General features: G+C 40.6%; 1 long non-coding RNA gene across 1 annotated transcript; it reads left to right on the plus strand.

Moving 5' to 3' along the window:
* The first annotated feature begins 2,268 nt into the window (after nt 1-2,268).
* LOC117509121 lies at nt 2,269-24,463 on the plus strand. The gene is made up of 3 exons (XR_004560254.1): nt 2,269-2,340; nt 5,843-5,853; nt 24,452-24,463. It is a non-coding gene; the product is annotated as an uncharacterized LOC117509121 (long non-coding RNA).
* The last annotated feature ends 368 nt before the right edge of the window (nt 24,464-24,831 follow it).

Below are 24,831 nucleotides of genomic sequence, written 5' to 3' on the forward strand. Positions count from 1 at the left end.
ATCAACCGAGCTTTGCTTTGAATCTTGAGCCAATGAAGGATGCTTTGAGCTGCTGCTTCATTGGTTTCATTTGTTTTATTTTCTTTATCTTAATTTTTCCCCACTTCAACCCTAAAGAGCCTATGTCTGTGAGGAATATTTACCTTTTTATGTTAAACTGACCTGTTATGGTCTTCTGAAACAGTTGATAGATGTATTTTATGCTATCGCCGATGCTAACGCGTTAGCATGTCTATGGCGTTTTCAGTGTTAAAGTTAGCATTAAGCTGCTGGCATTTCAGCATGTTTGTGCATTTGTTTTCTGTATCCGGTTGTTAAGCGCTGACGTAACGCATCACGTGATAAATCTGTTTCCGGGTCCAAAGACCTCCAAGTTTACAATTAAAGTTACGTCTGTTTGATCCTTTTAAGGATTTACAGTTTAAGTTTAGTTTGTGTTTACATTGTGCGCAAACCTCTGTCCCTCCCCCGTCCCTCCCTTCTCCGCCTCCACCTCCGTTAACCGCATTCGTCTGGTTCTATGGTCAGAACACTTAATAAAACTTTTTTTTTCTTTTACTTTACATATTTTATTATGCACAGGTAAAATACGTGTCTATTTGTTAATAAAAATGATTTATTACAATAAACAGGACGTTAAAGTGCAAACTTCACTTTCTCCCCGACGACATAAACAGGAAGCGATCGCAGCTCGCAGCAACTCCCATTGAAAATAATGGAGAAACAACCTGAGCGTCTGACATTTTTACCTAAAACAAACGGAGTAACAACGTCTAAAAACCCAGTTAATATATCCAAGAGAGTTTTAGGCACAATATACAAAGAGTTTTATGTTGCGATGTTAATGCTGTTTTAGAGAAAGAGACATGAGTCACATGTGTCATTGTGAAATGACCACATAGTTTACAAGTTATACAGAGAATGTTGCACATATAATGAGTCAGGCTACAGTTTTTGATTTAGGTTTTATGGTTAATTGGTTATGCTAATTGCTCACTTGCAGCAACAAAATACCTCTTTTTTCACCATATATTTTATAACATATGTTTCAGCGTTGTTTTATGGCAACTCAGCACTTTGATAAAGCAATTCCATTTGAAGTAATTATTTTGTTCTTTATTATAAACTGTTTTATTCTTTATTATTTTATATTTCAACAGCCAAGGGATATTTGATGATTTGTTTATTTTCAAGTATTTTAAGTTTTCAAATAATGTTCTGTTGTTAGATAAAGTGATGGAAGGAGAAAAATTGTTTCCCTGGCACATTTTTTAAAAATTCCCCGCTAATCCGATTAATCGATTAATCGTGTCGAAACCCCATCAGATTTATCGATGAGCCAAAATTATTTTTGCAGCCCTAATATTTAGTGTGTGCTGCTAGTTAGAACTCTGAAAATGGAGAAACAATGCATATAAATGGTGTAAATCCTTATTTCTAATGCATAAATTTTGTTCCTTTGAATTAAAGCTGCAACTCCACATCATAAACATTTCATCTCGGCTCGTGTGCAGACACAAAATTGCAAAAATTGTATCTCTGTCCAAACATCTCTGTATCTCTGTCTCTGGACCTGCCTAACTCCTTCGGAGTTGTCAGTTTGTCTTATTAGGCTCCTTCCACACAATCATTCTGTTTTTGATACTCCACAGAGATTTACCGTACAGTACCAAACTGTATTTCTTATATTTCTTAATCGTTACTTTCATTTTCTGAACTTGCATAGTCCTCTTAAAGGTTACGGGTTTTGGAGCCTATCCAAGTGATCAGCAAGGGGTGGTTACACCCTGGAACAGGCTGCCAGTCTATCACAAGGCTACACATAGACAAACTCATTCAGACCTATGGTCAATTCAGAGTCACCAGTTCAAACAGTCTGCATGTCTTTGGATGTGGGAAGATGCTGGAACACCCGGAGGGAACCCACACAAACACGGGGAGAACATGCAAACTCCACACAGAAGAGCCAGGTGGGAAGAGATCCCAGGACCTTCTTGCTGTGAGGCAACAGTGCTCACCGCCAACAGACTAGACCCTCTACCACCATATTTTTCAGGAAGCGGAATTTTTGAGTAGAAGTTAGTATCCACTGTTTTTGGATGGAATAAACTCTCCTGAATCTTGGAAAATGGATACCAAGATCAAATTTAAAATTTTTCGTTGGAAAAACATACTTAGAAATGTATCCCTAAATAGGCAAAATGTCACAGTATTTCAGTCCTATGCTAATGATGTTGTCCATCATGTACAATGTGATCTTTATTGCTGTCTCAGTTTCGAATATTGTTGAAGAATGTTTCTACATATCAAGTTTATCATGTTTAAGAAAAATATGAACAGGTGTTTGAATGATAGAACATAAAATGTGTTCTCGCAGCAACAAACATGAATGTTGTTATTGTTATATTACATGGATGTTGAGCATTTGTCTTTAATTCTATTTTGGTCTAATTTGTCTTTTGGTTACGTGTTGGTTATGATTTAGGGCCCCTTCACACATAGTGCAAAGTATGGTCGAAGTGCAAACGAAGTGCGCATGAAGCAGGAATCGTGTGCAAACCATGTAATGTCATCCCTGCCTGCCTTGAACGCCTCGTACACCTGTTGCTATAACTATTTGCGCACACCAGCAGCTGAAAGTGTGCACTGTGCAAACCCTCTCGCAGCAGGTGTCGGCCAAATTCCATCTAACACGCACAACATCTCACACAGCTCATTTGGCACTTAGAAAATGTGTGGCCATTCGCACTCTTGGCACAACAACAGTCTGCAGACAATCACTGTCATGCTGGCAGTGAAATTTGTCTAAGTTCCCCACGGTTGTGGCTTTGGTGTGTGCGCTGAACTGACAGGAGGTGTGTCTGCCCACAGAAAGGCTGTGGAGATCTATGGATCTGGACATCCCAGCTGGACAACACCTACTGTGTTTGGTCGGATATGAACTAACAACTGCCCACTGTGACGCACGTGTGTCTGTTTGCTGTCATCACGTGGACATCAATCAATCAATTTTTTTATATAGCGCCAAATCACAACAAACAGTTGCCCCAAGGCGCTTTATATTGTAAGGCAAGGCCATACAATAATTATGTAAAACCCCAACGGTCAAAACGACCCCCTGTGAGCAAGCACTTGGCTACAGTGGGAAGGAAAAACTCCCTTTTAACAGGAAGAACCTCCAGCAGAACCAGGCTCAGGGAGGGCAGTCTTCTGCTGGACTGGTTGGGGCTGAGGGAGAGAACCAGGAAAAAGACATGCTGTGGAGGGAGCAGAGATCGATCACTAATGATTAAATGCAGAGTGGTGCATACAGAGCAAAAGAGAAAGAAACAGTGCATCATGGGAACCCCCCAGCAGTCTACTCTATAGCAGCATAACTAAGGGATGGTTCAGGGTCACCTGATCCAGCCCTAACTATAAGCTTTAGCAAAAAGGAAAGTTTTAAGCCTAATCTTAAAAGTAGAGGGGTCTGTCTCCCTGATCTGAATTTGGAGCTGGTTCCACAGGAGAGGAGCCTGAAGCTGAAGGCTCTGCCTCCCATTCTACTCTTACAAACCCTAGAACTACAAGTAAGCCTGCAGTCTGAGAGCGAAGCGCTCTATTGGGGTGATATGGTACTACGAGGTCCCTAAAATGGGACCTGATTATTCAAAACCTTATAAGTAAAGAAGAATTTTAAATTCTATTCTAGAATTAACAGGAAGCCAATGAAGAGACCAATATGGGTGAGATATGCTCTCTCCTTCTAGTCCCCGTCAGTACTCTAGCTGCAGCATTTTGAATTAACTGAAGGCTTTTTAGGGAACTTTTAGGACAACCTGATAATAATGAATTACAATAGTCCAGCCTAGAGGAAATAAATGCATGAATTAGTTTTTCAGCATCACTCTGAGACAAGACCTTTCTAATTTTAGAGATATTGCGTAAATGCAAAAAAGCAGTCCTACATATTGTTTTATGCGCTTTGAATGACATATCCTGATCAAAAGACTCCAAGATTTCTCACAGTATTACTAGAGGTCAGGGTAATGCCATCCAGAGTAAGCTGGTTAGACACCATGTTTCTAAGATTTGTGGGGCCAATACAATAACTTCAGTTTTATCTGAGTTTAAAAGCAGGAAATTAGAGGTCATCCATGTCTTTATGTCTGTAAGACAATCCTGCAGTTTAGCTAATTGGTGTGTGTCCTCTGGCTTCATGGATAGATAAAGCTGGGTATCATCTGCGTAACAATGAAAATTTAAGCAATACTGTCTAATAATACTGCCTAAGGGAAGCATGTATAAAGTGAATAAAATTGGTCCTAGCACAGAACCTTGTGGAACTCCATAATTAACTTTAGTCTGTGAAGAAGATTCCCCATTTACATGAACAAATTGTAATCTATTAGACAAATATGATTCAAACCACCGCAGCGCAGTGCCTTTAATACCTATGGCATGCTCTAATCTCTGTAATAAAATTTTATGGTCAACAGTATCAAAAGCAGCACTGAGGTCCAACAGAACAAGCACAGAGACGAGTCCACTGTCCGAGGCCATAAGAAGATCATTTGTAACCTTCACTAATGCTGTTTCTGTACAATGAATTCTAAAACCTGACTGAAACTCTTCAAATAGACCATTCCTCTGCAGATGATCAGTTAGCTGTTTTACAACTACCCTTTCAAGAATTTTTGAGAGAAAAGGAAGGTTGGAGATTGGCCTATAATTAGCTAAGATAGCTGGGTCAAGTGATGGCTTTTTAAGTAATGGTTTAATTACTGCCACCTTAAAAGCCTGTGGTACATAGCCAACTAACAAAGATAGATTGATCATATTTAAGATCGAAGCATTAATAATGGTAGGGCTTCCTTGAGCAGCCTGGTAGGAATGGGGTCTAATAAACATGTTGATGGTTTGGATGAAGTAACTAATGAAAATAACTCAGACAGAACAATCGGAGAGAAAGAGTCTAACCAATACCGGCATCACTGAAAGCAGCCAAAGATAACGATACGTCTTTGGGATGGTTATGAGTAATTTTTTCTCTAATAGTTAAAATTTTGTTAGCAAAGAAAGTCATGAAGTCATTACTAGTTAAAGTTAATGGAATACTCAGCTCATAGAGCTCTGACTCTTTGTCAGCCTGGCTACAGTGCTGAAAAGAAACCTGGGGTTGTTCTTATTTTCTTCAATTAGTGATGAGTAGAAAGATGTCCTAGCTTTACGGAGGGCTTTTTTTAGAGCAACAGACTCTTTTTCCAGGCTAAGTGAAGATCTTCTAAATTAGTGAGACGCCATTTCCTCTCCAACTTACGGGTTATCTGCTTTAAGCTGCGAGTTTTTGAGTTATACCACGGAGTCAGGCACTTCTGATTTAAAGCTCTCTTTTTCAGAGGAGCTACAGCATCCAAAGTTGTCTTCAATGAGGATGTAAAACTATTGACGAGATACTCTATCTCCCTTACAGAGTTTAGGTAGCTACTCTGCACTGTGTTGGTATATGGCATTAGAGAACCTAAGAAGGAATCATATCCTTAAACCTAGTTACAGCGCTTTCTGAAAGACTTCTAGTGTAATGAAACTTATTCCCCACTGCTGGGTAGTCCATCAGAGTAAATGTAAATGTTATTAAGAAATGATCAGACAGAAGGGAGTTTTCAGGGAATACTGTTAAGTCTTCTATTTCCATACCATAAGTCAGAACAAGATCTAAGATATGATTAAAGTGGTGGGTGGACTCATTTCTTTTTGAGCAAAGCCAATAGAGTCTAATAATAGATTAAATGCAGTGTTGAGGCTGTCATTCTCAGCATCTGTGTGGATGTTAAAATCGCCCACTATAATTATCTTATCTGAGCTAAGCACTAAGTCACAAAAGGTCTGAAAATTCACAGAGAAACTCACAGTAACGACCAGGTGGACGATAGAATAATAACAAATAAAACTGGTTTTTGGGACTTCCAATTTGGATGGACAAGACTAAGAGACAAGCTTTCAAATGAATTAAAGCTCTGTCTGGGTTTTTGATTAATAAGCTGGAATGGAAGATTGCTGCTAATCCTCCTCCTCGGCCCGTGCTACGAGCATTCTGACAGTTAGTGTGACTCGGGGGTGTTGACTCATTTAAACTAACATATTCATCCTGCTGTAACCAGGTTTCTGTTAGGCAGAATAAATCAATATGTTGATCAATTATATCATTTACCAACAGGGACTTAGAAGAGAGACCTAATGTTTAATAGACCACATTTAACTGTTTTAGTCTGTGGTGCAGTTGAAGGTGCTATATTTTTTTCTTTTGAATTTTTATGCTTAAATAGATTTTTGCTGGTTGTTGGTGGTCTGGGAGCAGGCACCGTCTCTACGGGGATGGGGTAATGAGGGATGGCAGGGGGAGAGAAGCTGCAGAGAGGTGTGTAAGACTACAACTCTGCTTCCTGGTCCCATCCCTGGATAGTCACGGTTTGGAGGATTTAAGAAAATTGGCCAGATTTCTAGAAATGAGAGCTGCTCCCATCCAAAGTGGGATGGATGCCGTCTCTCCTAACAAGACCAGGTTTTCCCCAGAAGCTTTGCCAATTATCTATGAAGCCCACCTCATTTTTTGGACACCACTCAGACAGCCAGCAATTCAAGGAGAACATGCGGCTAAACATGTCACTCCCGGTCCGATTGGGGAGGGGTCCAGAGAAAACTACAGAGTCCGACATTGTTTTTGCAAAGTTACACACCGATTTAATGTTAATTTTAGTGACCTCCGATTGGCGTAACCGGGTGTCATTACTGCCGACGTGAATTACAATCTTACCAAATTTACGCTTAGCCTTAGCCAGCAGTTTAAATTTCCTTCAATGTCGCCTGCTCGGGCCCCGGAAGGACCAACTTGACTATGGTTGTCGGTGTCACTCACTTCACATTTCTCAAATAGAAGGCCGCCACATCACCAGAGTTTGATCCTCGGCTGGGTGTGTCGTCGAGTGGGGAAAAAACCGGTTAGTAGAAATGTGAACGGGTTGGCGGTGTACACGGGCTTCTGTTTAGAACTACGCTTCCTCCTCACAGTCACCCAGTCAGCCTGCTTGGGATCTGCCCGGGGGGAACTAAACGGCGGCTACGCTACCTTGGTCCGCACCCACTACAGGGGCCTGGCTAGCTGTAGAATTTTCCACGGTGCGGAGCCGAGTCTCCAATTCGCCCAAGCATGGCCTCCAAAGCTACGAATAAGCTACACTTATTACAAGTACCATTACTGCTAAAGGAGGCCGAGGAATAACTAACATTTCACACCCAGAGCAGAAAAGTGTGGGAGAGACAGGAAGAAGCCGCCATGCTAAATCGGCTAAGAGCTAGTAGCTACGCTAACCTAGCGGATTCCTAAAAACACGCAAAGTGAATAATTTAGAGGTGATTCAGCAGAAGGAGTGCTTTAGTTAAGGCACGTAAAGATTACACTGGGGAAACAAAATCGTAATCTAGATACTAGATCAATCTAACTGCGCAGATTAAACAGCTAACAGATACAGAAAAACACCGCTGTGCTCCGGAACAGGAAGTGATACAATACCGCAGTGAGAGCCAACCACCAAATAAAAACATATATTGCTGTGGCCGTATATGCCATGGGATGCAGAGTGCATGCACTCCCTCGCTGTAGCCCATTGATAGGCTGCCCCCAGGTTGAAACGGCTCGTCAGATCAGAACACGCACAGGCGATCTGACTTTCACGTCACCCACAGTGAGCTCTGTTTCATATGACGCAGTGTCAGTTCTGGCGTGCCGTCACAAGAAAATGCGTGTCGGGCAGGACGTGCGCGTGGCCGGCTGGACACGCACCAGCAGATGTGGACAAGAGAAGAGTGAACTGCTTCTCATTTATGTCATTTCATGACTGTATGTCTGCGTCCATGGGATGGTAGTTATGCTGCCATCAAATCAAATCAATCAATTTTATTTATATAGCGCCAAATCACAACAAACAGTTGCCCCAAGGCGCCTTATATTGTAAGGCAAGGCCATACAATAATTACGGAAAACCCCAACGGTCAAAACGACCCCCTGTGAGCAAGCACTTGGCAACAGTGGGAAGGAAATTGAGGAAAGTGATTGATCTCTGCTTCCTTCCACATCATGTCTTTTTCCTGGTCTCTCCCTCAGCCCCAACCAGTCCCAGCAGAAGACTGCCCCTCCCTGAGCCTGGTTCTGCTGGAGGTTGCCTCCTGTAAAAGGGAGTTTTTCCTTCCCCTGTCGCCAAGTGCTTGCTCACAGGGGTCGTTTTGACCTTTGGGGTTTTTTTCCGTAATTATTGTATGGCTTTGCCTTACAATATAAAGTGCCTTGGGGCAACTGTTTGTTGTGATTTGGTGCTATATAAATAAAATTGGTTTGATTTGATTTGATGGGTCATCTACAGAGGAACAGGAGGATCATATTTGTATTGACCGCTTGGTAAGAGGGATTCAGTATAAAATGCATTTTTTCATGGTGTATGGTTTTAATTATTTTTAAAAAGATACGTCCATCTTTTTGTTTGATTTCAGGCATTTTTCCTCTGCACAGTTAACAGGCCAGTGATGGTAGCTCAGTGGTAAAGTTTCGGGCTGGTAATCAGTAAAGTGTGGGTTTGAATCCTGTGAATGGTATTTTTTTCTATTTTTTTTTATTCCACATCAGCGGCACCATGTGGTTCCACAGGTACCAGCTGGTTTTTATTTTTTATTTATTCCACATCAGCAGCAGGTGTTTTTCGCACTGGGATCGTGCACGCCTGCCCATTGGCACGTTTTGTGGTGCGCTAATTCGAAATGTTTCGCACTGTTTCACCGTATTCAACCAAACTTCGCACTATGTGTGAAGGGACCCTTATAAAACATAACCTGTACATCTGAATACATGTTTGTTAGTTTGTTTGTTAGTAGTTTGTTCCTCATAAGCGGTATTCCGCAACCGCTGTTAAATCACTAAATTACAAACATCAGTTATAACTTAGAACATGTAGAAGTGACGAATTAAGATGCTCACTTTGTTGACACAACATTTTAAGAGTTATGATTTTTGTCATGATGTTATTCAGGAAAATACATAGAAATGTTGAACGCTTTACTTACAATTTGTTTATCTACCATGTATGCTTCTTGTCCATTTAGAAGCTAACAATAAAAATGTATCCCATTGTTCCATAACTGGACCATTTGAACAAGTTATAAACAGCAGTGATATACTTCTACTCAAAAATGTCAGTTAACCTTTTATAGAGCCATTTTTCATGAATTCCGTCTCGTCTAGCCTCCGTGTCACTCTTTATTTGTCATTAATGGAGATGAATAAAGTCCAAAGCAACTGAATTGGAAATGTTCATGTTTTCATCCCCTGACTCATCTAAAGAAAACTGTCTGCAGAAGTGATGATTTGCATTCGAAATAATCATTATATTTAGTTTGCCCATTTACTTATGGGTGGAATGATTAATGGAAATGCAATGTAAATAATGTAAATGAAAACTGGCTGCAGAAGTGATAAATTACTGCAAATTCATCAAAGGTCATGGGTACATTTTATGCATGTTGTTGGCTGTTGGCCAAAATAAGGACATCGGGTATTGCAAAGACTTTGCGTCTGTCCGTCTGTCTGTCTGTGCTCCAGTCCTATTACTGCCAGGGGCCTCAAATTCACAGGGAACATTCTTGGGACACAGACTTTGGACAAGTTCAAAGATGGCTCACCTTAACCTATTTTAAGAGGTCAAAAGGTCACATTCTGTTTCCTAGTTTTATGCTCATGTGGCCGAGTGTATTTTGGCATTGCGTTATATTTTTATTACAGGAAACTGTTTTGTTTTAGTTTGCGATACGTGGCCAAAATGTGGTCGCTGACATCTCCTCACAATGCAGTTGCACTAACTGTTTATTTGACACAAAGCCATTCCAGTGGTACCCAAGTTCCCTCCAGAGATCAAATACCAAATTCACCCCGTTTTTGCCTCGCTCAAGTCTCATTGGGGGGGGGGGGGGTTAGGGTCAGGGTTAGGGTGCGGAGTAACTCTCAGGTTTTGGCTTCATTTTTCAGCACTGTAGTTTCTCACTTGAACTGCCTGAAGCATCATTCCATCTGGTGTCTGAAGATGATGCATGTTGCCATTTACCACTTTGACTTGACAAGCAAAAACAGTTTTTAATTTCTAATTAAATTGCCAGTGCTGTTTTCCAAACGGTGATAAGTTAACTGAAAGCAAAAGAGCAAAAAAAAGTCAACTGTTGTAGAACTAAACCTAAGCCCTTATATTTTAACCAGCACGCCCCCCCCCCCCGGGACAAAAAGTTACATGAAAAAAGCAAATCCCCCCCCCCCAAAGACTTGAACCCATGTTGTCTGATTTTGAGGTTGTTGTTATTATTAATCTAAAGACCTACTCAAGATGTAAGTAGGAAGCACTGACAGAGCTGCCAGATGGTCCGTCAAACTCTTCACGACCTCATCGTTCGGACTCTCTTGGTCACGGTCATGAATCGCTGTGAGATTAGGATTAAATGCCAAAAATATTCTGAGATTTTCCTCACCTAATGTTTTCCTGTTTTCCTGTAAATTCATGGCAGTAAATTATCTTAATCACACATCGCTGAAGTCATCTGCAGAGACTTGAGAAGAAAGTTTGTGTAAATAAGGGCCAAATAAACTGAAGTAATGGCGTTTACACTCAAATCTTAACAGTTATGGTCGGTTACATGAGATAAAATCAACAATAAAGGAGGACACAGAGAGAGAGAGAGGGCGAGCGTGCAGGTGTGAGAGGTTTGCTGAGGACAGATTTTCCACACTGACTTCTTGTGCTTTGATCTTATCACTTTACAACATTTCCCACGATTTAACACTCACACACCCTTTTTACTGGTTAATGATCCGCACAGAAACAAACACACACATCCACTCATAATCTGAGTCCGCTTGAGTCTGTTAAAGGTCACTGTTGAAGGTCGCCGGTCCACGCCACAACAGTTAAGACAGTTATGGACACGCACAACAGCAAATGACAGTATAGATTCCAACAAAAAAACAGAAAAATCTTCAAACACACGCAGGGCGAGAAACAAACCCTCACCAATAATTAACACACCAAAGGACCACGATATGCTAAATGGACTGCATTTATATAGCACTTTTCCATCAGAATCAGAAGCTCAAAGTGCTTTACAATGATGCCTCACCTTCACCCATTCACACACACCATCAGTACACACTGGGTGAGTGAGCGATTGTCCGGCCTGATGAGGGTTTGAACTGGGGATTGTCTGATCCCAAGCCCACTGCTTAACCACTAGACCATCACCTCCCTCCCATCACAGCCATCATGATAGACTGTACAGTAACGTATGTAAGATCACAGTGTGCAAACAAGACGTTAAAACTGATGCCCAAGGAGTCTGATCAAAATAACAACACAGCAATCTGTAAAATGCCAGAAATAAGAATTACGTGGAGTGATGAAAACTGGTCGGCTGTCTAAGAGGTTGTCGTCCAGGACGCAAAGTGGTTCTAAATCCAAATGATTCATTTTGCATAATCAGAATATTTTAAATTTTATTTTTGAAGAGAACAAATTTTTCTTTTTACAGAACAGAGCATACAAACAAAACCATGAACAGTGTCTCAGCACAAAATGGACAATGAATAGAAGAAAGAAAAATAAATAAACTATTGCACAGCGCTTGTAGACAACTAGTTTCCAATTCCACAAATGTTTACTTTGGAAAAAAAATTTCAAGGTCAAAGTCCTGTTAGAAGTGACTTTTCATAAGATTAAATACAAGTTACAACATATAGATCAAAGGAGCTTGTCAATGTTAAAACAAATATCCTCTAAATCCGCAATACAGATCAGATGCTGATCAAATTTAGGGCCCTGTCACAACTTGACGACTTAGCCAGCGTATGCCAACGTGTGAAAAATGCAAATAATATGCTGGATACATCAAATACGTATGCAACTGTCACACCATGATGATTTAGCCAGCGTATGCTGACAGCCCCGTTTCCACCGAGCGGTCCGAGTCAGTACTGCACATTATGGTGCGGGCCATAATGGTTAAGTCTGGCTTGGTTTGCGTGTCCACCACCAGCAGAACCCTTTTGTTTGGCAGGTGGAACACATACATATTGACAAGCACTTGTATGCTGTCAAGAGGCCTCTCCCCTCCACACGGAGGCCAAACAATAGAGTATTTAACATTTTTTTAATTTTATTTAATTTTATTTTTGTCTTGGTGGTCAGAGAATTATTTTCATCACGTACAGAATGATGAAGAATTGACTGATGTTTGATAAACGCTGCCGTGAATGAATTAGGTGCTGTGACTCTTTCAACTTTTATAAGTAAGTGTTTTGTAAGTAAATTTCTTGTGGCACAAAGCGCCAGCGTTCTCTGGTTCAGGCTGAGAGACAAAACATAGAGGGATTTCTTTTAAAATGCTACATTCCTTCAGCCACGACAAGGAACTAAAGTATTTTCAGACATCATTTTCCACGACTGCTTCCATAGTCGTGTCCATAAAAATCATAGAGGGATACGCTTTCCAAACTTAATACCCATTACTTTACTCAAAATATAAATGCAACACTTTTGGTTTTGCTCCCATTTTGTATGAGATGAACTCAAAGATCTAAAACGTTTTCCACATACACAATATCACCATTTCCCTCAAATATTGTTCACAAACCAGTCTAAATCTGTGATAGTGAGCACTTCTCCTTTGCTGAGATAATCCATCCCACCTCACAGGTGTGCCATATCAAGATGCTGATTAGACACCATGATTAGTGCACAGGTGTGCCTTAGACTGTCCACAATAAAAGGCCACTCTGAAAGGTGCAGTTTTGTTTTATTGGGGGGCGGGGATACCAGTCAGTATCTGGTGTGACCACCATTTGCCTCATGCAGTGCAACACATCTCCTTCGCATAAAGTTGATCAGGTTGTCAATTGTGGCCTGTGGAATGTTGGTCCACTCCTCTTCAATGGCTGTGCGAAGTTGTGGACAGTCTAAGGCACACCTGTGCACTAATCATGGTGTCTAATCAGCATCTTGATATGGCACAACTGTGAGGTGGGATGGATTATCTCAGCAAAGGAGAAGTGCTCACTATCACAGATTTAGACTGGTTTGTGAACAATATTTGAGTGAAATGGTGATATTGTGTATGTTGAAAAAGTTTTAGATCTTTGAGTTCATCTCATACAAAATGGGAGCAAAACCAAAAGTGTTGCGTTTATATTTTTGTTGAGTGTATATTGGATGATGTTGAAATTGAGGATGGCCCAGTGGTTGTTCCAGCAATAGCAAAGATTTCGTGTCTGCTACCTGGAATGTCTTAAACCCAAACCTACTTCTAGGCATCTTATATATGCTACTCTGGAACCGCCCCTAAACCCAAACAGTTCATCTGTCAACCCCACTGAGGTCCTTAGACTGGGTCTCATTAACATAAGATCACTGTCCTCAAAATCATTGTTGATCAATGATCTAATTATTGATCATCACTTAGATATGATTGGGCTATGTGAAACCTGGCGTAAACCTACAGCTGTCCTCCCCTTAAATAAGGCCTGCCCACCAGCATATACATTTAGTCATGTCCCTCGTGATGCGAAGCAAGGCGGGGTGTTGCTCTTATTTATAAATCTAGGTTTAGCTTATTAGCTGTTGGGGGTTACAAATATCAGTCATTTGAGCATCTGATTCTCCACTCTGCTCAGGATATTACACATTGCCAAGGTCAGAAGAATAAAAATCAGTCGTATTACGTTGTCACTGTATATAGGCCTCCTGGCCCATATCCTGAATTCTTAGATGAATTTGGTGCGTTCATCTCTAACTTGTCAACTAGTGTAGATAACATTCTGATCATTGGTGACTTTAACATTCATACAAATAAGCCTTCTGATCCCCTTCTTCATTGCATTTCTTTCTGGAAATTGTGGATGCATTAGGGATTTCGGCAATGCATCAGGATTCGACACACATTAGTGGAAATACCCTGGATCTGGTTCTCGCACGTGGGATTCTGTCACGAATATGACATCATGCATCTTACATCAGTGGTGTCTGATCACTCACTTATTAAGTTTACAGTTTCGCTGCCGTGTTTAGTGGAACAACAACCTTATATATCTTTACGGCGATGCATCAACTCCTCAACTAAGACTGAACTCGAAGCTAGACTGCCTGATGTCTTAGCTTCACATTTGTCAAATACCCAGTCAGTAGACAGACTTGTGGATAGTTTAAACTCAGTGCTCAAAACTACAATCGACATGATTGCACCACCTGTGTTAAAAGCATGCTCCCCCAAATCACAGTCACCTTGGTTCAGTGATTATCTGCGTGACCTCAAGCATAAAGCAAGAGGTCTAGAACGGAAATGGCGTCGTTCAAAATTAGAAGTATTCACCTTGCGTGGCGTGATGCTATCTTAGACTATAAGCATGCATTATTGGCTACAAAGTGGACTTACTACTCTGATTTGATCAACAAAAACAAGCATAACTCAAAGTTCTTGTTCGACACAGTGGCAACACTTTTGCATGGACAACCACCTGTAGTTCGCTCTCCTTTTACAGCACAAGATTTCCTGGATTACTTTGGGAAGAAAATAGAAGACATCAGGTTAAACATATCCCGGCATGCCTTAATCCAGCCACTACACCCTGCTGTTGATGTTGGCACCACTACTGAGGTATTACCTTGATTTACAGAATTTGACAGTATCTCACTAGGCATGCTGACAAAACTCATAATGTCAACAAAAAGCACAACCTGTTTATTTGATCCTATACCAACAAAACTGTTTAAGGACCTGTGGCCACTCTTGGGCCAACTGTGCTGGAAATTATTAATCTTTCTTTAACTTCTGGATCTGTTCCTAAATGTGTAAAATCTGCAGTGATTAAACCATTACTTAAGAAACCTAATCTTGACCCTAGTGTATTGACAAACTATCGCTGATATCAAATCTATCATTTTTCTCTAAAATTCTGGAAAAAGTGGTGTCATGGCAGCTCGTAGACTATCTTACTGTGAATAATCTCTTTGAGCCACTGCAGTGTGCTTTTAGAAAATATCATTCCACAGAGACGGCTCTCGCTAAAGTGGTGAATGATCTTCTGCTTACAATGGACTCGGACACCACTATGGTTCTGTTGCTGTTAGATCTCAGTGCTGCATTTGATACAGTGGATCATCATATCTACTTGATAGGCTGGAAAATCATTTTGGGATTACTGGGAGTGCTCTTGCATGGCTGACGACATACTTGACCAGTCGTTCTCACTGTGTTTTGTACAGTAACACTACCTCTAACCTTAGTGACATGAAATTTGGGGTTCCACAGGGGTCTGTCTTAGGCCCCCTGCTTTTCTCCCTTTATATAGCACCCCTTGGGCACATATTGCGGCATTTTTGGATTACCTTTCACTGCTATGCTGATGATACTCAGTTATACATGCCGATAACTGCTGGTAATCTCGTTCACATAAAATCCTTAGAAGATTGCCTTGCAGCAGTGAGAAGTTGGATGTCTAGAAACTTCCTACTTTTAAACTCTGATAAGACTGAAATGATGGTTCTTGGTCCAGTGAGACATCTGCATCAATTTGACCAGTTAATGCTCAGCCTCGGCTCGTGTGTCATACATCACACTGACAAAGTGAGGAACCTTGGGGTAATTTTTGATCCTTCGTTGTCCTTTGGCCCTCCACATTAGAAATATTACTAGGACTGCTTTCTTCCACCTGCGAAATATAGCGAAGATTCGTCCCATCCTGTCTATGGCTGATGCTGAGACCCTGATCCATGCATCTCTTCTAGATTGGACTACTGCAATGTTCTATTTTCTGGTTTACCGCAGTCTGGCATTAGGGTCCTGCACTTGGTTCAGAATGCTGCAGCCAGACCTTTGACATGAAGCAGAAAGTTCGACCATGTTACACCCATTTTGGCATCCCTTCACTGGCTTCCTGTCCCAGTGAGATCAGATTTTAAGGTTCTGCTACTAACCTATAAAATTATTCATGAACTGGCACCTCCCTACCTAGCTGACCTAATTAAATCTTACGTACCGGCCCGGGCTTTACGTTCTCAGGGTGCAGGACTATTTTGTGTCCCTAAGGTGAATAAGAAGTCTGCGGGTCACAGAGCTTTCTCTTATCGTGCCCCTGTTCTGTGGAATGATCTCCCTGCGTCAATAAAACAGTCAGATTCTGTGGAGATTTTCAAGTCCAGACTTAAGATGCACTTATTTTCCCTTTCATATGGCTAGCATACTGGTACAGTTTTGTTTTACGCTTTTTACTCTTTTAATTCATTTTATTAGTAATTGGAGCGGGCTGTGGCCTCAACTTTATCTAAATTCTGGGTCTTTTAGTGAAGTTTAGGGCTAGTGGCTGGCGATCACCTTAGTATTTCTCTGTTTTTCTTGTTGTTTAATGCTGACAAATTATACAATATTTCTTGTCTTTCTGATGCCTGATTCTGTTTTTTCTCTCTTTAAGATGCAGCTCCATCCAGAGATGGGAGTTGTGTTCGTGTTGGCGATCCTCCTGTCTTGTGCACCAGTAGCATTTCTTGTATATTTGTCCGTGAATTGTTCTTTGAATTATTTCTGTAATTTATGTTTGTAGCATGGCCCAAGCAGAGGGTCACCCCTTTGAGTCTGGTCTGCTTGAGGTTTCTTCGTCAGAGGGAGTTTTTCCTTACCACTGTTGCTCTGGGGGTTGGTAAGCTTAGACCTTACCTGTGTGAAGCACTTTGAGGCAACTCTGTTGTGATTTGGCGCTATATAAATGTATAAATTAATATAAATTTATGTGGATACGTTTTTGTCAAGCTGTGACCAAAAACAGGAGTGAAATCATAACCTCTTCCAACTTCATCGGCGGAGGTAATAAATTACGGAACCCGGGAGAGGTCACTTAAAGTGATATTTTTTTTCTGGCCGTGATAATTTGTGCACACGTTTTCCTTTAATTGAGCCTATGAAATAATAAAATGTGCTCTCAAATTAATAAAACGTGTGCATGTTTTCCTGGCTGTGATAATTCGTGCACACATTTTAATGGCCCTGATAATTAGTGCGCATGTTTTCCTTTAATTGAGCCCTCGAATTAATAAAACGTGCAGACGTTTTCCTTTTATTGAGCCCTCGAATTAATAAAATGTGTGCATGTTGTCCTTTAATTGAGCCCTCGAATTAGTAAAACGTGCGGACGTTTTCCTTTTATTGAGCCCTTGAATTAATAAAATGTGCGCACGTTTTCCTTTTATTGATCCCTTGAATTAATAAAATGTGCGCACGTTTTCCTTTAACTGAGCCCTCAAATTAATAAAATGTGCGCACGTTTCCTTTAATTGAGCCCTCGAATTATAAAACGTGCGGACGTTTTCCTTTTATTGAGCCCTTGCATTAATAACGTGCGCACATTTTCCTTTAATTGAGCCCTCAAATTAATAAAAAATGCGCACGTTTTCCTTTTGTTCAAAATGAACTCCATAATACGGCCTAAATTGTCATCCTCAAGACAGGGAGATGCTTCACCCTCAGGATCCTTTTAATGTGCTTAAACTCCAGATGATGTTCATGCTGGGTAGCTGGAGTTGTCCTTGTGCGCCCAAACCATGATATACCTGACCAATTCCATTTCTAATGGGGAAGTGTATTACTGGCTCCCGGTTTGTTGGCTAATAGCCAACATTATGTGTCAAGATAATATTGAGTAATCGAATGCACGTTTCCAAATTGGTGGGCCACGTTAAGTAGCTTGTGCCCTTGTGTTACTCAAATGATGCTTAAATGTGCGCACAGTATAATAAAGCGAGCACACAAAATAATAAATGTGTGCACAATATAATAAAACGTGCGCACAATATAACAAAACGAGTGCACAATATAATAAAACTTGCACACATTCTCACCACATGCAAAACATTTTGCATGACACTTCCAACAGCCAACAAACATGCATACAATGTACCCATGACCTTTGATGAATTTGCAGTAAATTATCACTTCTGCAGCCAGTTTTCATTTACATTATTTACATTGCATTTCCATTAATCATTCCACCCATAAGTAAATGGGCAAACTAAATATAATGATTATTTCAAATGCAATCATCACTTCTGCAGACAGTTTTCTTTAGATGAGTCAGGGGATGAAAACATGAACATTTCCAATTCAGTTGCCTTGGACTTTATTCATCTCCATTAATGAGAAATGAAGAGTGACACGGAGGCTTATAGACTAGAAAGAATTCTTGAACTTGTCCAAGGTCTGTGTCCCAAGAAGCCTCCTGTGAATCTGAAGATCCTGGAAGTAATAGGACTGGATTTATGCTGAGTGGAAACAGATGGACGAACAGACACAAAGTGTTCACAATACCCGATGGCCGTATTTTGTCCATCGGGTATAAATGGGAGATAACTGAACTCTGTGTTGGTAATGACTTGAAGTATTCAATGAAAGGATTCTATTTGTGAAAAAAAATTAGCAGAACAACCTTAAATACAAGTAAAGTAAGTCCCTTCGGCTGCTCCCTGTTTGCACTCGGGGTCGCCACAGCAAATCCAAGGTGGATCTGCATGTTGATTGGCACAGGTTTTACACCGGATACCCTTCCTGACGCAACTCCACATTACATGGAAAAATGTGGCAGGAGTGGGATTTGAACTTGGAACCTTCTGCACTGAAACCAAGCGCATTAACCACTGGGCCGCTACCCCTGCAACAACCTTAAATACAAGTAGTTAAAGAAATCTTTTCTACATGAAGAAATTTCCCAAAAATTCCTGGATCATTTCCTGTATTGTCTATTGTGTTGGTAGCATTGGCCCAAGCAGAGGGCCACCCCTTTGAGACTGGTCTGCTTGAAGTTTCTTCCTCAAATCATCAGAGGGAGTTTTTCTTTACCACTCTCACCTGTGTGCTTGCTCTGGGGGTTGGTAAGGTTAGACCTTACTTATGTGAAGCGCCTTGAGGCAACTTTGTTGTGATTTGGTGCTATATAAATGAAAATAAATTGAAATTGAAATTGAGAATGACACAAGATCCGTAAGCCATAAAGAAACAGGTGGAGGGAAGATTGGACACTTCTAGAGGAATAAGATACAAGGACTCACCAAAAAGGAAGTAAAAGCAGTTATTTCATATTGCAAGGAGGGTATCTTATGGGAACTGGTGGAACCCAAATATAGCAATGAGAGGTCCAATGTGTCTGAGTACCTAAAACCTTAGATAAAATCAAAACTAAGACTGGGACAAAAGAAAAGCACGTGGCTCAAAGTACAAGGAGGGGCATGACATGTATCACACTGGTCCAATATGTTCGGATAAATTTTCAAAAACGAAACTTTGAAAAGTGGACTCTATTTAATACCTTGACTTGTTTAAGTTGTAACTTGGCACAAGGTGTGGTTCAGCGTATACGAAGCACAGCCTTGTCCCACAATTGATTTGTCAGGTCAAAACCAAGCTCACTCTCCCAAACGTAGTCATGACATCATCATGTACACTAAGATATAAGTGATTTCTGTTTGAATCCAAGGGTCATAATCAGAATATTTAATAAATTATCCAAGATTACGGCTCAACAACAAAACACTTTCAGATAATGAAATAAAACATAGTCACATTTTTTAGTAGTTTGGAAGGTCCTGTGATTTGTGCACCATATGACCAAGATATACCAAGATATTACACATTTGTTATTAATAATAATAATTAGAATCACTATTTATTTAGAGCGCTCACAGGAATCAAAGCACTAACCAAAATAAACTAATAATCAAAGAATAATAGCAATAATAAAAAGTACACTTCAATAAGTGGCACAAAAATCCCAAGTTAAAGAGGTGATAATACAGAAAAAAGGTCTGACTTATACTCCGGTGCAAATTATACTTCAGAAAATATGGTCGATATAAAATGTGCTTATGAATTATTGGCACAATTGAATGAATTTCCAGTACATTTTCACTCTTGCAGCAATGTCAGGGGATGGATACATAACATTTTCAATTCAATGGATATGCCCTGGACTTCATTTACATCAATCGCCAACTAAGATAAACTGTGTGGTAACTGTGTGGAATAGACAGTTCTTAAAAACTGAGTGACTGCACAGAAGGAGTCGCAGTGAGGAAACCTACCAAGGCACCTGTGAGAACTTTGTTACAGGCTTCAGCTGCAGTTTTGACAGTGGAGGATTTTCTTAAAAAGAAAATGTGAAACTGCAGCTACAATTCACCAGAACGCACACCGAAGACTCAAACCTAGATATCTCTGTTTACAACAAACAATCACCTATATTAGCATCCTGAAAATATCTAAATGCCCCCTTTAAAATGAAAGTGCACACAAACATTATCTGTCCACATTTTTGGCTGGAGGGATGGGAACAGCCACCGAGTGACCCTCTCGCACCTGTCCTTCATGAGCACATTTTTATGCTTTTGCACTGTTCTCTGATCCTGTCGTGAGGGAACCGACCAGTAAAACGTATCGCTGCACTGTGCACTGATCAGAGGAGGCTTGGCAGGAAGAGGCTTTTTTCTTTTCTTTCTTTCTTTTTTTTTTTTGTTACAGTTGAGACCTTCATTGTTAAATCAATTCATGGAGCTAGGAGGGAGGAGGGGGAGAGAGCGAAGGAGCGACCAGGAGGTCCTTGGGACTCACCCGGTTGACAACTCCTGTCTCTTCCTGTAACGACTTATTTATTCAGGGATAATTAATCAGGCACAGTTTTCTGGAGGTATGATTAATGCACTTTGTCATGCTGCTGCAGCAGTAAAAATACAAAAAGCACGATGTCACTCTGCACCCTGTGTTGGTCCTGTTATTATAACAAATCATCATCAAAGCACGCCATCGTAATGGATCATATAAGGACACGATCAATCAATCAATCAATAAATCAATTTTTTATATAGCGCCAAATCACAACAACAGTTGCCCCCAAGGCGCTTTATATTGTAAGGCAAGGCCCATACAATAATTATGTAAAACCCCAACGGTCAAAACGACCCCCTGTGAGCAAGCACTTGGCTACAGTGGGAAGGAAAAACTCCCTTTTAACAGGAAGAAACCTCCAGCAGAACCAGGCTCAGGGAGGGGCAGTCTTCTGCTGGGACTGGTTGGGGCTGAGGGAGAGAACCAGGAAAAAGACATGCTGTGGAGGGGAGCAGAGATCGATCACTAATGATTAAATGCAGAGTGGTGCATACAGAGCAAAAAGAGAAAGAAAACAGTGCATCATGGGAACCCCCCAGCAGTCTAAGTCTATAGCAGCATAACTAAGGGATGGTTCAGGGTCACCTGATCCAGCCCTAACTATAAGCTTTAGCAAAAAGGAAAGTTTTAAGCCTAATCTTAAAAGTAGAGAGGGTGTCTGTCTCCCTGATCTGAATTTGGAGCTGGTTCCACAGGAGAGGAGCCTGAAAGCTGAAGGCTCTGCCTCCCATTCTACTCTTACAAACCCTAGGAACTACAAGTAAGCCTGCAGTCTGAGAGCGAAGCGCTCTATTGGGGTGATATGGTACTATGAGGTCCCTAAGATAAGATGGGACCTGATTATTCAAAACCTTATAAGTAAGAAGAAGAATTTTAAATTCTATTCTAGAATTAACAGGAAGCCAGTGAAGAGAGGCTAATATGGGTGAGATATGCTCTCTCCTTCTAGTCCCCGTCAGTACTCTAGCTGCAGCATTTGAATTAACTGAAGGCTTTTAGGGAACTTTTAGGACAACCTGATAATAATGAATTACAATAGTCCAGCCTAGAGGAAATAAATGCATGAATTAGTTTTTTCAGCATCACTCTGAGACAAGACCTTTCTGATTTTAGAGATATTGCGTAAATGCAAAAAAGCAGTCCTACATATTTGTTTAATATGCGCTTTGAATGACATATCCTGATCAAAAATGACTCCAAGATTTCTCACAGTATTACTAGAGGTCAGGGTAATGCCATCCAGAGTAAGGATCTGGTTAGACACCATGTTTCTAAGATTTGTTTGAAACAACTACATGTTTCACAACATCTCCCTGTTATTCCCACCTGTGACAAACTCAAGGCCCGGGGGCCAGACACAGCCTACAAGGGATAAATCATGTGTTCTAAATCTGACACCAATATTGTTTTCAACTCAGAAATGTCAGATTCTACAATTCCTTGATTTTCCATTTAAAACTGGCCCCAAAGGTGAATCAATCCTCATAGATGTCCATGTTAAAATCCCCAGTCTTATAGCAGAATTAAACATGTTTATAGCCTGGTACAAAAAAAATCTGTTTAGTTTCTCGAAGCTAGTTTCCTTGTTCATGACAACTGCATCGAGGTGGAATGGGGGATTCTTATATAACTGATTAATTGCAGTAATTTATAAGCTGTAAAGTTATAAATAATTAGGCATAGGTTTGCTTTGAGTGACAGCCAGTGTGAACAATCGAGGGCCCTGCTAGCAGACGCTGTCAGCTGCTGTGAACTCGACTGTGTTTGTCCTTTCTGAACATTTTATTTAAAAATATTTGAGATAATATTGCTTAACATGTGGTTTATTGTACTGACAGAGGATCTACGAATTGGATGTCCTTGGCGTAGTAGTTTATTTATTTGTCTGTCTGTCTGTCAGTCTTTTAGCAAGCTTACGTCAAAAATACTGCATCGATTTTGATGAAATTTTCACCAAAGAGAGATATTAGGCTATGCAAGACCCCATTAAATTTTGGAGGTGATCTGGATCCAGATCCGGATTCTGGATCAAGTTTCACTTTATATAGGCTTTGAAGGATTACATCAAAACTACTTCACGAATTCTCACCAAATTTTCACCACAGATATATATTAAAGCATGGAAGACTCCATTAAATTTTGGAGGTTATCCACATCCAAATCAGGATTCTGGATCAAGATTTCACTTTATATATGCTTTGAAGGATTACGTCAAAACTACTTCACGGATTCTCACCAAATTTGGACAATAGCTATTAGGGTATGGAAGACTCCACTGAATTTAGGAGGTGATCTGGCTCTGGATCCAGATTCTGGATCAAGATTTCACTTAATATAGGTTTTGAATGATTACTTCAAAACTGCTTCACAGATTCTCACCAAGTTTGCACGATCGATAGATATTAGGACATGGACGACTCCACTGAATTTTAGAGGTGATCTGGATCCAGATTGGTGGACATCAGAAATCTCTGATTGCTATTGTGCTGATTATTTTTTTAAATTTTTACCTGATAAAATGTTTAACAAACATTCACACGTGAATAAAACACTCCAATATTGCCACCTGGTGGATATTATCATTATGCAGGTACAATATAATTTTACCAAGACCTCCAGAAGTAAAAAGGTTTCACACTCCAGAATTTTGATAGAAATATAAAATTTTATTTGATTTTCTTCATCACAGGGTCAACAGGAGATCTGGTCTTTGGAAGATGTTCTTCTGTCAGTCACATCTGGTTCTTACTTTGTCAGAAACATTGCCTACAAGAAACCTGCAACAAGACAGACTTCACCAAAAATGTACATCCAGGATTTGTCCGTCTTGGATTCACTTTCTTTTTTGAATCTGGACTCCTGGGCTTCCAGTTGTTCTTGGAGCTTCTTCCTGTTTCTTTGCTTTCTTGCACTCTGACTCGTGGGCTTCCAATTGTTTCTGGAAGTTTACCTCCTCTGCCTGCAGGTCCTTCTCAAACTGTGCTTTTATAGCTGCCAGTTCTTCCTCCACAGTATTTTTAATACCATCCAGCTCCTACTGCAGGAGTTCTTATTGCTCTTTCATGTCTTTCTCTGACTTTTGGGCTTCCAGCTGTTCCTGGTACACTGTTAATCCGAAGACTCCATTTTAATACAAAAATTAAGTTAATGTAACTGGGCAAAGATGACGAAGAAGAGGAGGAGAACGTTTCCACAAACAGCGGGAGAAGAAAACTAGAAGGGTGGAAATGAGAGTAGGGACTTTGAATGTTGGTAGTATGACTGGTAAAGGGAGAGAGCTGGCTGATATGATGGAGAGGAGAAAGGTAGACATATTGTGTGTGCAAGAGACCAAGTGGAAGGGAAGTAAGAGCAGGAGCATCGGCAGTGGGTACAAGTTGTTGTACCATGGTGAGGACAGGAAGAGAAATGGTGTTGGGGTCATTTTAAAGGAAGAGTATGTTAAAAGTGTGTTGGAAGTTAAGCGAGTGTCTGACAGGGTGATGAGTGTGAAGTTGGAAATTGAAGGGGTGATGATGAATATCATCACTGCATATGTCCCACAGATAGGCTGTGAGATGAAGGAGAAAGAAGATTTCTGGAGTGTGTTAGATGAGGTGGTGGAGAGTGTGCCCAAGCATGAAAGAGTGGTGATAGGAGCAGACTTCAATGGGCATGTTGGTGAAGGGAATAGAGGTGATGAGGAAGTAATGGGTAGATATGGAATCAAGGATAGGAATGGGGAAGGACAGATGGTAGTTGATTTTGCAAAAAGGATGGAAATGGCTGTGGTGAATACCTACTTTAAGAAAAGGGAGGAGCACAGGGTAACATAAGAGTGGAGGAAGGTGCACACATGTGGACAACATTCTTTATAGGAGATGCAAGCTAAAGGAAATCAGAGACTGTAAGGTGGTGGCAGGAGAGAGTGTCGTTAGACAGCATAGGATGGTTGTTTGTAGGATGACTTTAGAGGTAAAGAAGAAGAAGAGAGTGAGAGCTCAACAAAGGATCAGATGGTGGAAGCTGAAGGAGGAAGACTGTTGTGTGAAATTTAGCGAGCAGGTGAGAGAAGCACTGGCTGGAGGGGAAGCAATT

Source organism: Thalassophryne amazonica, chromosome 4, assembly GCF_902500255.1.
Source record: "Thalassophryne amazonica chromosome 4, fThaAma1.1, whole genome shotgun sequence".
NCBI lineage: Eukaryota > Metazoa > Chordata > Actinopteri > Batrachoidiformes > Batrachoididae > Thalassophryne > Thalassophryne amazonica.